At 35.1% G+C, this 10,957-nt stretch overlaps 1 pseudogene; it reads left to right on the top strand.

Annotated features, from left to right (window-relative positions):
- The first annotated feature begins 8,435 nt into the window (after positions 1-8,435).
- LOC103284958 (zinc finger BED domain-containing protein 5-like) lies at positions 8,436-10,732 on the top strand (annotated as a pseudogene).
- The last annotated feature ends 225 nt before the right edge of the window (positions 10,733-10,957 follow it).

Genomic DNA, 10,957 nt, shown 5'->3' with positions numbered 1-10,957 from the left:
AGGGGCCTGTGGTGGTTTGCAGGCTGGCTACACCCCTCAGTGACCCAAACGGAGGCCCTGGGATCTGGGATTTATTTATCTTCTATAATTGAAACTTTGTAGCCTTAAGCAGAGGCCAAGGAAGGCCAGGGCTGCTGAAAGCTTGGCTTCCTCCATCGCTGGGGGCAACTCAAGCCTCCTGCTCTCTCCAGCTCTGTGGCTGCTGCCATTTTTGTTGGGATTTATTTATCTTCTATAATTGAAACTTTTTAGCCTTGAGTGGAGGCCTGGGCCCACCAGGGTGTGTAAAAGCTTGGCTTCCTCCATTGTTGGGGAAACCCAAGCCTCCTGCTTGCTCCGTGGCTGCAGCCATCTTGGTTGGGTTAATTTGCGTACACTCTCCTGATTGGCTGGTGTGCTTGGCTTGTGGGTGTAGCAGAGTGATGGTTAATTTGCATATTACTCTTTTATTAGATAGGATGTATTTTTATTGATTTCAGAGAGTAAGGGAGAGGGAGAGAGAGAGAGAGAAACATCAGTGATGAGAGAGAATCATTTTATTGATCAGTTGCATCCTGCATTCCCCCACTGGGGACCAAGCCCAAAACCCAGGCATGTGCCCTGACCTCCCTGTTCATAGTCTGACTCTCAACTACTGAGCAACACTGGCCAGGCCTAGATCCAGTTTTAAATCCTCTCTTCATTTAGTCTTAAAGTATGTGAAGCCAGGATTTTATATATATATATATATATATATATATATATATATATATATATATATATATATAAAGTATAAAATATATAAATATATATAATATATACATATATATATAAAGTATATAATATATACATATATTTTCTCACCTTAATGTTTTTATGAATGATAAAAGATTCTGTTAAAATCAGCACTGTCTTAGCAGAATGGATTAAAACACAGATACACAAATATACACATATATACATTGAAAAAAGAAATAAAACAGAACATTCATTTAGTATTAAAAATTCAGTAGTATATTTGAGGGAATAAAATATATTCATAAGCTGTTTTAAATATTTAATGTATAAGATTTTACTACCAAGTAAATTCATTAAAAAGTAATCTTAAATCGATGTGTGCTTTTTCTCTTTAATAAATATGCCAGGTTTAATTATCCCAATCTAAATAGTATCGAAGATAGTGAACATTAAATCCACCATAATGTTATTTTTATGTTGTATTACCTTCATTGCTATCAATTTAATTAAAGTATGCATTGGCAGGGACCAAAATGACTTAATTGTTTAAACAAAGCTTTTCTTAGTCATTGCCAAACCTAAAAATCAAGCACCCTCAGGTGAACCTTTATTTAATGGTTCCTATAAAATTATTCCATGGAAATAATTTAGAAAAACCATAATTTGTACATTTTAATTTTTATCCAATAAACAGAAAATTAAAATCAGCCACTTTAGAAAATACTGTTTTTAGATAGACAAAGAATAAAATGCTAAATGAATATCCAAGGAAATCCTGTTTTCCACAATTTTATTTTAGTTTCATACATTAATAATAAACTTTTCTTAAACTACTATATTTTCATTCATTTGTCTTCCTTTTTATTTGCTTTAAAAAATCCAAGTGGGGCTGGCAGATGTGGCTCAGTGGTTGAGTGTCAGTTTGTTTCCAGTCAGGGTAACATGCCCAAAAGTCCGCAGTTTGATTCCAGTCAGGGTACATGCCCAAAAAGGCTTGATCCCCAATCCCCTGTAGGTTGCATGGAGGAGGCAGGTGGTCAATGTCTCTCTCTCACTGATGCTTCTATCTCTCTATCCCTCTCCTCCCCTTCTCTAAAATCAATTTTTAAAAAAACCATTAAAAATTTTAAAAAATATGAAAGATGAGACTTGAACTCCTTGCAGGTGAATTTCAGACATAAATTTTTTCACTTATGCATTCGTTGCTTATAGTTGATTCCCTAGAACTTAGTGAGCATTAAAAAAATATTTAATATATGTATGTTTGGATAAATTATCTGAAAAATGAACGAATGAAATATCACTTCCTCTGCCATTTAAATATTTAAATGAAGACATTTAGACTTAGATATGTTAGCAATTGGTTTTAAAAATTATTAGTGCAAACACTGAAGAGCCTGTTGCCAAGCCGAAGACTGTCCACCACAACATTCTTCTCAGTTGGTGCAAATGCTTTGTAAGCAAGAGGAGAGGTAGCACCATGGGACGTGACAGCTGCCATAGAAGGACAAGATAGTTTTAAGTAGTTTCCTAACATCCACTTAGACATTGACTAAAATGAGCGGAGACAGGCAGATCATGAAGGAAATGATTATGAGCTGGATTGGTATTGTAGAAAGAAATACCAGGAGGAAAAATAGTATTTTAGATACCTCATAAGAGAAATCTCTAAAACCCGGGGACTAAATGAATAAATAGATCAGAGTGCTGAGAAATCAAAGGAAGGTTTGTCGGGGAGATCCAAGAGTGATGTTTTCATTTTTGAATAACAATAGGTGACACATTGAGGAAAATATGATGATTCCAAGTTTCAAAATACTATGTTGTAAATAGAACGAAAATAATAAAGTAAGTGTCTTACAGGAATTAATGAAGCACAAGATTTGTTTTTAAATGTTAAAATGGCAAGTTTGACAATTCAGCACTAATCTTTATTCACATTGGAGAAACCTTGAAGTACTCAAGTGAATGAATGACTTTCAAGGACATCAAGTTCCTTATCTTGGAAACTGTACCTTGCTGTATCATTGCAATGTTCTTGCACATATCTCTTTAGCTGATATGGTTTTCTTATTCATCTAGCAACTGAAATACCCCACCTCTGAGTGATTGCTGCTGAGTTAGTACTATTAAGTGCAAAGAACTACTTTGTACATCTTATATATATTAACTCATTGAATCCTGATAAAAGCCCTATGAACTAAGTACTATCCTAATTACATTTTACTTAGAGATAATGGAGACAAAGTATAAGAAATCTGTAATAATAGCTAAACAGCGGTCAGCTTAGTAAGTGAAGACAAATGCGATTTGAACAGGGCCGTTTGTGTCTTAATATATGCACCCAGTAATCAATCAATGCTGCCTAAGTACTTGTTAATCCTTATTGACAATATCTTTGAATGCAACCCACCCGGACATCATTGCATTCATTTATTTCCTAGTACATTTTCTGCTCTTTCCAGAGATTCCGCATCCATAAAGACAAAATGCCAAAGGCATGTACCTTCACTGTAAGCAAGTTTGGAATGAAATAAACCTGCACCAGCCAAGCCGGGAGATTGCAAGTTGTCTTAGGTTGTATTCATTTATATATTCACACCCTTTGTACCATGTGATTTTGCAGCTCTTCTCACAAAGGAGGTGGATATAATTCCCCATCCCATGGCTTTATATTTAGTCTTGTGATATGTTTTGGCCAATGGGATATTAAAGTCTAGAAAAGCATATATGCAACACTTGTGTTTTCACCATAAGAACATAATCTGGCTAGTTTGTTAGTTCAGAAAGCAGATCCAGCTGAGATGAGCCTACGCGCCCCTGTTAACCCCCCATACACACCCCAATAATATGCAAACTCATGAGCTAAATAATGATTCTTGGGTCTTCTGGTTTGTACTAAATCTGACTGATGCAGAAATTGGTACCAGAAAAAGGGTTACTGCCATTATAAACAACTAAATTATCTGGTATTGCCTTTGCAACAGGACACAGAAGACAATGGGAAAATGTGAAGGGAACTGTTTTAGGAGGATGAGAAATTTGAGACATGCATTCTGTAATGATGAAATATTTGGTGAAACTCTCCCATGAGGTTACTTAGAAGATTAAAAATGTATCTAATGAATTTTTGGAATTGCACAAAGAGAATTCCAAGGAAAATAGAATGTTGACAGCTTGGGTTTTGCTCTTTTAGCTGCAAAAACTAGAAAGTGAAAGTAAGAGATGACCTCAAAAATAAGTTGGTGAGCTGAGTTTTGGTACCCAAACCTTGCCAGATTGAAAAATACAACTTTTTCTCCTCTCTACACCTGCATCCACAAAGTATTCTCAAAATAAGATACAGACTTAGATAAAGAGACTCTCTTCAGTATTATAAGTGGAGGCCAATAAAACATATATACACAGCCCTGTCAGGTACTAAAATACATTTTAAAACTAGGTTATTTTATGGCTTTATTGAAGTATAATTGATATACAAAACTGTGCATTTTAATATATACAATTTGACAAGTTTAGACATATGCGTATATCCATGATACCATCACCACAATCAAGGTAACAAACATAACTATCACATCTAAAAGTTTCCTTGGGTCCTTTTGCAATTTTTTTGTAAAACACTTAATATGAGATCTACATTCTTATGATATCTTAAGTGTAAAATAATACCATATTGTTAACTGTATGTACTACGATGTGCAGCAGATTGCTAGAATCTATTCATCTTGTGTAACTGTAACTGCTATAGGCACATATTATAGAGACAGTACTTTTTGAGCACTTTATGACATTACCACAAAACTGAATATGGCTTAAACACCTTAAGATCTTAAATAAATATTTAAAATGAAATAAAAATTAATAAATAAATAAAGTATATTAAAGTATTAGTTGCTGTTATTCCCAATAACATAATTTGTAAACAATATGAATAACAATAATAAATGATATCATATAAGTAACAATCTTTAAATGTTAGTTTAGGATAATATATACTTGTCATGACACAATCTTTTTTTTAATCTTTATTGTTGAAAGTATTACATATGTCCCTTTTTCCCCCCATTGACCTCTTCTAGTCTGCCCCCGCCCCACGTCTTCACCACACTATTGTCTGTGTCCCTGGGTTCTGCATACATGCATACAAGTTCTTTGGTTGATGACAAATGTTTTTGAAATAGTTTTTGAAATGTTTTCAAATGATTTTGAAATATTGCCTCATGGAAAATTCAAATATGAAAGAAATGGGGGAAATGGTAGAGCTGTATTTTTACAACAGATCAAGAATAAGGGGCAACTATAGAAACTGAAATCAAGATAGAAATGGAGACAAAGATGGTACAGTTAAAGATACAGATGGGGCTCCTGATATCCTATATAATAAAACCCTAATATGCAAATCGGCCGAATAGCAGAACAACCAGCAGAACTAACGGTTGCTATGACGTGCACTGACAACCGGGGGGCAGATGTTCAATGCAGGAGCAGCCCCCAGTCCCCAGGCCAGCCAAGGCGGGTGCCAGCATGGGCCCCCCCGACCACCCTGCCAGTTGCCCCACAGATCGGCCCTGATCGCTGGCCAGGCCTAGGGACCCTAGGCGTGCACGAATTTTGTGCACCAGGCCTCTAGTAGTAAAATATTAAAGAACCTTCACTAAATTGTTAATGGACTCAAAGTAAGCTTAGGTGGAATTTTTTTATAATAAGCTTTATTGAGTTACAATTTACATAAAATAAAATGTGCTCATTTTAAAGTGTGCTTAGATGAATTTTGACAGAGTTATTCACCCATGTTTACCCCCAAAAGGCCCTCCTCAACCTTTAGGCATTTAACTGAATGTATAGGGAACACCAGTGTTTTTTTAAAAAGCTGTATTGATGTGTAATTTATCCACCATAATATACAATGATTTATAGCATAATATAACTAGATTAAGGTCTTCATTATTAGGTTTATGTACTATAAAATATTGTTATCCATTTGTTGTCAATAGTATTTTATGGGAGGAATTTTTAAAACCCTGTAAAATATTGTTCTTCATCAAACCCTGACACACCATTTTGGTGCCATTGTTTTATGTTTGCTTGTTTGAATTATTACTATGATGGTTTCAAAATTTGTTGATTTTCTAAGTCCATTCCTTATTGTATATGTAATAGGTTCTATTCCACTCTTGGAAAGATCTCTATCATTCATTGGTATGAAAATACAGAGAGAGAGAGAGAGAGAGAGAGAGAGAGAGAGAGAGAGAGAGAGAGAGAGGAGAGAGGATCTTACTTTCTACAAATATATTCAGTTTTCATTTGGACCTTACCCCATAGAAATATTTACATCATTTAATTTAAGAAATTTATAAACAATGCAAGAAAACTAATTCTAAGATGGCAAAAAGATTGAGTATAATAATGTGAAAGTATTTTTTCCTTTTAAATGGTCATGTAATCCTTTCAAAATAATATTTCTATAAAATTATTTTCAAATTTTATCTCTTTATTCTTGAAAAAGAGAGCATTATACTTTGAAATAAAAACTATTTTCTTCTTTAAGTTCTTTATTTCTTTAAAATTCCAATAAAATTAAATGTGAAATTCACAGTTATATTTAGTTGAATCAGTTAAGTTTTATCTTTTTAACAATGAATGATGATGGTCTAACAAAGCAATGGTCCATTGCAGAGTGTGAAACAGAGATAAATAAAGAATTAATTTCTATAAAAATTTAATCCTAATGTGTAAGAGATCAAGTAATAAATTTTCTCATTTATGAAGTGGAGATGATAATAACAATGCCTATTTTATAGGACTGTTATGAAGATTAAATGAGGGCATTAAAGGAGAAAAAGCAATAAAGTGTGTAGAACAGTAGCTGATATATAATGAGTCATTTAAAAGCTATCTTTATTATTAGATGGTATTGCTATCTCATTAACACTAAATATTCTTTATTAAAGGGAAATAAAAGACTGGCAATAGGACACGTGGATATTAGGTATAGTGAAAATATCTTGAAATTTTAAATCCATCATTTTGTGTATGAATGCTACCCGCGTTACTCAGCGGTGATGTTATTTGTTTGCTCTGTGAACTTTTGTGGAAGTAACTATTCTGCACTGTCAGTGCCTTTAACCATAAAATGGCAAGGATTATTTTTTATTATAATTCTTTTTAATTTACGTGAGAGCTCTTCTGAATTCACTTATTTAATAAAAGTTGTGATATAAAACATCCCATAATCAAAATAATGTAGCACACACCATATACTTATGTAGATTTAGCAAATATTAACACCTCAACCAATCTGTTTAAACTTTTTTCTTTTAAATCAAATATAAACACTTACTACCCAGGGGTGTCCTACACAGCGACACGCACGACTCTAAAGTTGGCATCTATGTTTCCTATTGGCATTATCTGTGGCACCATCCATTTTCCATACAAAAGGGTCATTTTTAATTTTTAAAGATTCATAAATGATATTATTTTATACATGGTTTTCCAAGCAATGTTATCCAGATTTATAAACACTAATAAATCCAGTTCACTTATTTTAATACTCATGAATTTAAGTGCAGTTGTTACTTCCAAACATGTGTAAGTATTACGCTAGTTTTCTGCAATTTAAGATAAATTATTTAGCATTTTAGGATGTCTATTATAACCTATTAAGCAATCAACTTTTGGAAATTATACTTTAAATACAGGGTGTCCCCAAAAACGTATACACACACTTTGAATAATTATAAAGGCAGTGTTTATTAAAATACATTTCATTTTTCAGAATTGAGCTATCAGCTGTTAAAGTGTGTATACATTTTTTGGATACCCTGTATATGTTGCCAGCTCCATCCAATTAGAATAAGCTATTATCTTGTTACACAAAAATATTTACAAAAGCACTGTTTGCAGCTTCTTGTATCAAATTATGAGTTGTATTATAATCTCCCCAAGGGTTTCTGATTTTGGGTAATATTCCTTGTATTTGATCAGCTTTATTTTAGTCTCTTTTATTAGTTACACAAAATTCAAGAATTGCATTTCTCATATATAATTTATTTAGTAGCAAGTAATTATCCCAATATCTAGTCACCATCAGTTTGTTTGAGAAAACTGAGGATGTGCCTGGATACAAGGTCTTAACAGATTGAGAAATGCTCAGAAGAATGGCAGTTTTGCATTCATTTCATACATTTAGAATCAAAGGAGAAAACATAAAGAAGATTTCATGAAACCACTAGTGGTAGATTTAGGAGGCAGGAGAAAGCAAAGAGGAAAATTTCTGGATTTGGATAAAGCAAGATAGAGAGATGGTGGGTACACTGTGGTTAACATTTACAGTTAAGAGAGATGGTCATAGAGGCAACAAGGCAACAGTGAGGCATTTCGGTGCTTGTGCTCCCTTGAGGGTGGCTGAACCTCAGAGGGGTCTGGAAAAGAAGAATACTCTAGTACAGCGGTTCTCAACCTGTGGGTCGCGACCCCTTTGGGGGTCGAACGACCCTTTCACAGGGGTCGCCTAAGGCCATGGGAAAACACATATTTCCCATGGTCTTAGGAACCGAGACACCACTCCTCTATCCGTCTCCAGGCGGGTCCTCCCACGTGCAAATAGGCCCGCATATGAGTACCTGGCGTGGTGACATCATCGCGCCAACCCCATCACATACACCCCGTACAAATACAGGTGTATGTGACAGGGTTGGTGCCATAATGTACTTATGCGGACCAGTCACACATGTGTAGAGAGCAGCTACTGTGTAGAAAGCTGCTGCTGTGTTGAAGGCAGCTACTCTGTTAAAAGCAGCTACTGTGTTGAAAGCAGCAGTATTGGAGGTAAAACGACACTTCATGAATTATAATTACTGTGTAAATGTAAAATCACGTACTGTAAAATCATCAACTACAGCAACAACAAAAAATCTGTACCATGGGAACTTAATCTGGATGCTGATGGGTCTTTTTATATTCAGCTGTGGTTGATGTGAATACTGCCCCCTTGTGATAGTAACAGGTATGTTAAAAAAACAACACAGAATGGTAAATCATAGGAAACTTTAATGAACTGTATTGACTGAACTATGCCATGTATCATCTTTTGTATTATTAAAGCTATTGTTATATATTATTTTCATTAGCAAACCATCCCATGACAATGGATCGTGTAGAGAAGAACGTTAAGAAAAGAAAATATAGTGAGGATTTTTTACAGTATGGTTTTGCCTCAATAATTTCAGCAGGAATTGAGAAACCGCAATGTGTTATTTGTTGTGAAATTCTATCAGCCGAATCTATGAAGCCGAACAAACTAAAATGCCATTTTGATAGCAAGCATCCGAGCTTTGCCGGCAAGGATGCCAACTATTTTAGAAGCAAAGCTGATGGACTCAAGAAAGCCAGGCTTGACACTGGTGGCAAGTACCACAAACAAAACGTAGCAGCTGTTGAAGCTTCATATTTGGTGGCACTCAGAATCGCCAGAGCTGTGAAACCTCACACCACTGCTGAGGATTTACTGTTGCCAGCGGCCAAAGACATTGTTCGAGCTATGATCAGAGACGAATTTGTTATGAAATTGAGTGCAATTTCCTTATCTAACGACACTGTCCGCAGAAGAATAGATGACATGTCTGCTGATATTCTTGATTAGGTAATCCAGGAAATTAAATCTGCCTCACTTCCATATCCAGCTTGATGAATCTACAGACGTTTTAAACTGTTCACAGTTACTGGTTTACATGAGGTATGTTAATGATGGCGACTTTAAAGATGAGTTTCTTTTTTGCAAACCTCTTGAAACGACAACTACTGCACGTGATGTATTTGACACAGTTGGTTCATTTCTGAAAGAGTGTAAGATCTCTTGGGAAAAGGTTTGTGGTGTTTGCACAGATGGTGCTCCAGCTATGCTAGGATGTTGATCTGGATTTCAATGTTTGGTACTGAATGAGTCACCAAAAGTCATCGGAACATACTGTATGATTCATTGGCAAATATTAGCAATGAAGACACTGCCACAAGAGTTACAAAAAGTAATGAAAAGTGTCATAAGTTCTGTCAATTTTGTAAAGGCGAGCACTTTAAACAGTCGACTGTTTTTGCAACTGTGCAACGAGTTGGATGCGCCGAACAGTGCTCTGCTATTTCACACTGAAGTGAGATGGTTGTCAAGAGGAAAAGTTTTAAAACGTGTTTTTGAGCTTCGTGATGAACTCAAAACGTTTTTTAATCAGAAAGCAAGACCGCAGTTCGAAGCACTTTTCAGCGATAAAAGTGAACTGCAGAAAATAGCTTACTTGGTTGACATCTTTGCCATCTTGAATGAGTTAAATTTATCACTGCAAGGACCAAATGCAACATGCCTCGATTTGTCTGAAAAGATCCTATCATTGCAAATGAAACTTCAGCTTTGGCAAAAAAAAAAATTTGGATGAAAATAAAATTTACATGTTGCCTACCTTATCTGCTTTCTTTGAGGAACATGACATTGAACCAGACAAAAGGATTATGATGATAATTCCTGTGAAAGAACACTTGCACATGCTTGCAGACGAAATTTCATTGTACTTTCCAAATCTACCTGACAGCCCATTTGCACTTGCCAGAAGCCCATTCACAGTCAAAGTTGAAGATGTTCCTGAGACAGCAAAAGAGGAGTTCATTGAACTTATTAACAGCGATTGCAACGAGAACTGATTTCTCTACAGTGCCAGTTACAAAATTCTGGATCAAGTGTTTGCAGTCATATCCTGTTCTGTCTGAGACTGTGTTGCGCCTTCTTCTTCCATTTCCAACAACATATCTTTGTGAGACAGGGTTTTCCAGCTTGTTGGTTATCAGGTCTAAATACAGAAGTAGACTTGTTGTGGAAGATGATCTTCATTGTGCTCTTGCAAAGACTGCCCCGAGAATTTCTGATCTGGTGAGAAAGAAGCAATCTCAACCCTTCGCACTGACATTGGCTTTTTACACATACTGTCGCAAAATGTGGCAATGTAGTTTACTGTTGCTATATTAAGACTGTTACCCATGCTACACCATGCTTCAAGACAAAATTTTATTTATTTGTAATTAGAAATAAATATTTCACAACATATAATTACATATTGTTTTTGTGATTAATCACTATGCTTTAATTGTGTTCAATTTGAAACAATGAAAATACATCCTGCATATCAGATATTTACATTATGATTCATAACAGTAGCAAAATCACAGTTATGAAGTAGCAATGAAAATAATT

This window comes from Eptesicus fuscus, chromosome 10 (assembly GCF_027574615.1).
Source record: "Eptesicus fuscus isolate TK198812 chromosome 10, DD_ASM_mEF_20220401, whole genome shotgun sequence".
NCBI classification, from domain to species: domain Eukaryota; kingdom Metazoa; phylum Chordata; class Mammalia; order Chiroptera; family Vespertilionidae; genus Eptesicus; species Eptesicus fuscus.
This window is presented reverse-complemented; position numbering and strand designations above follow the sequence as displayed.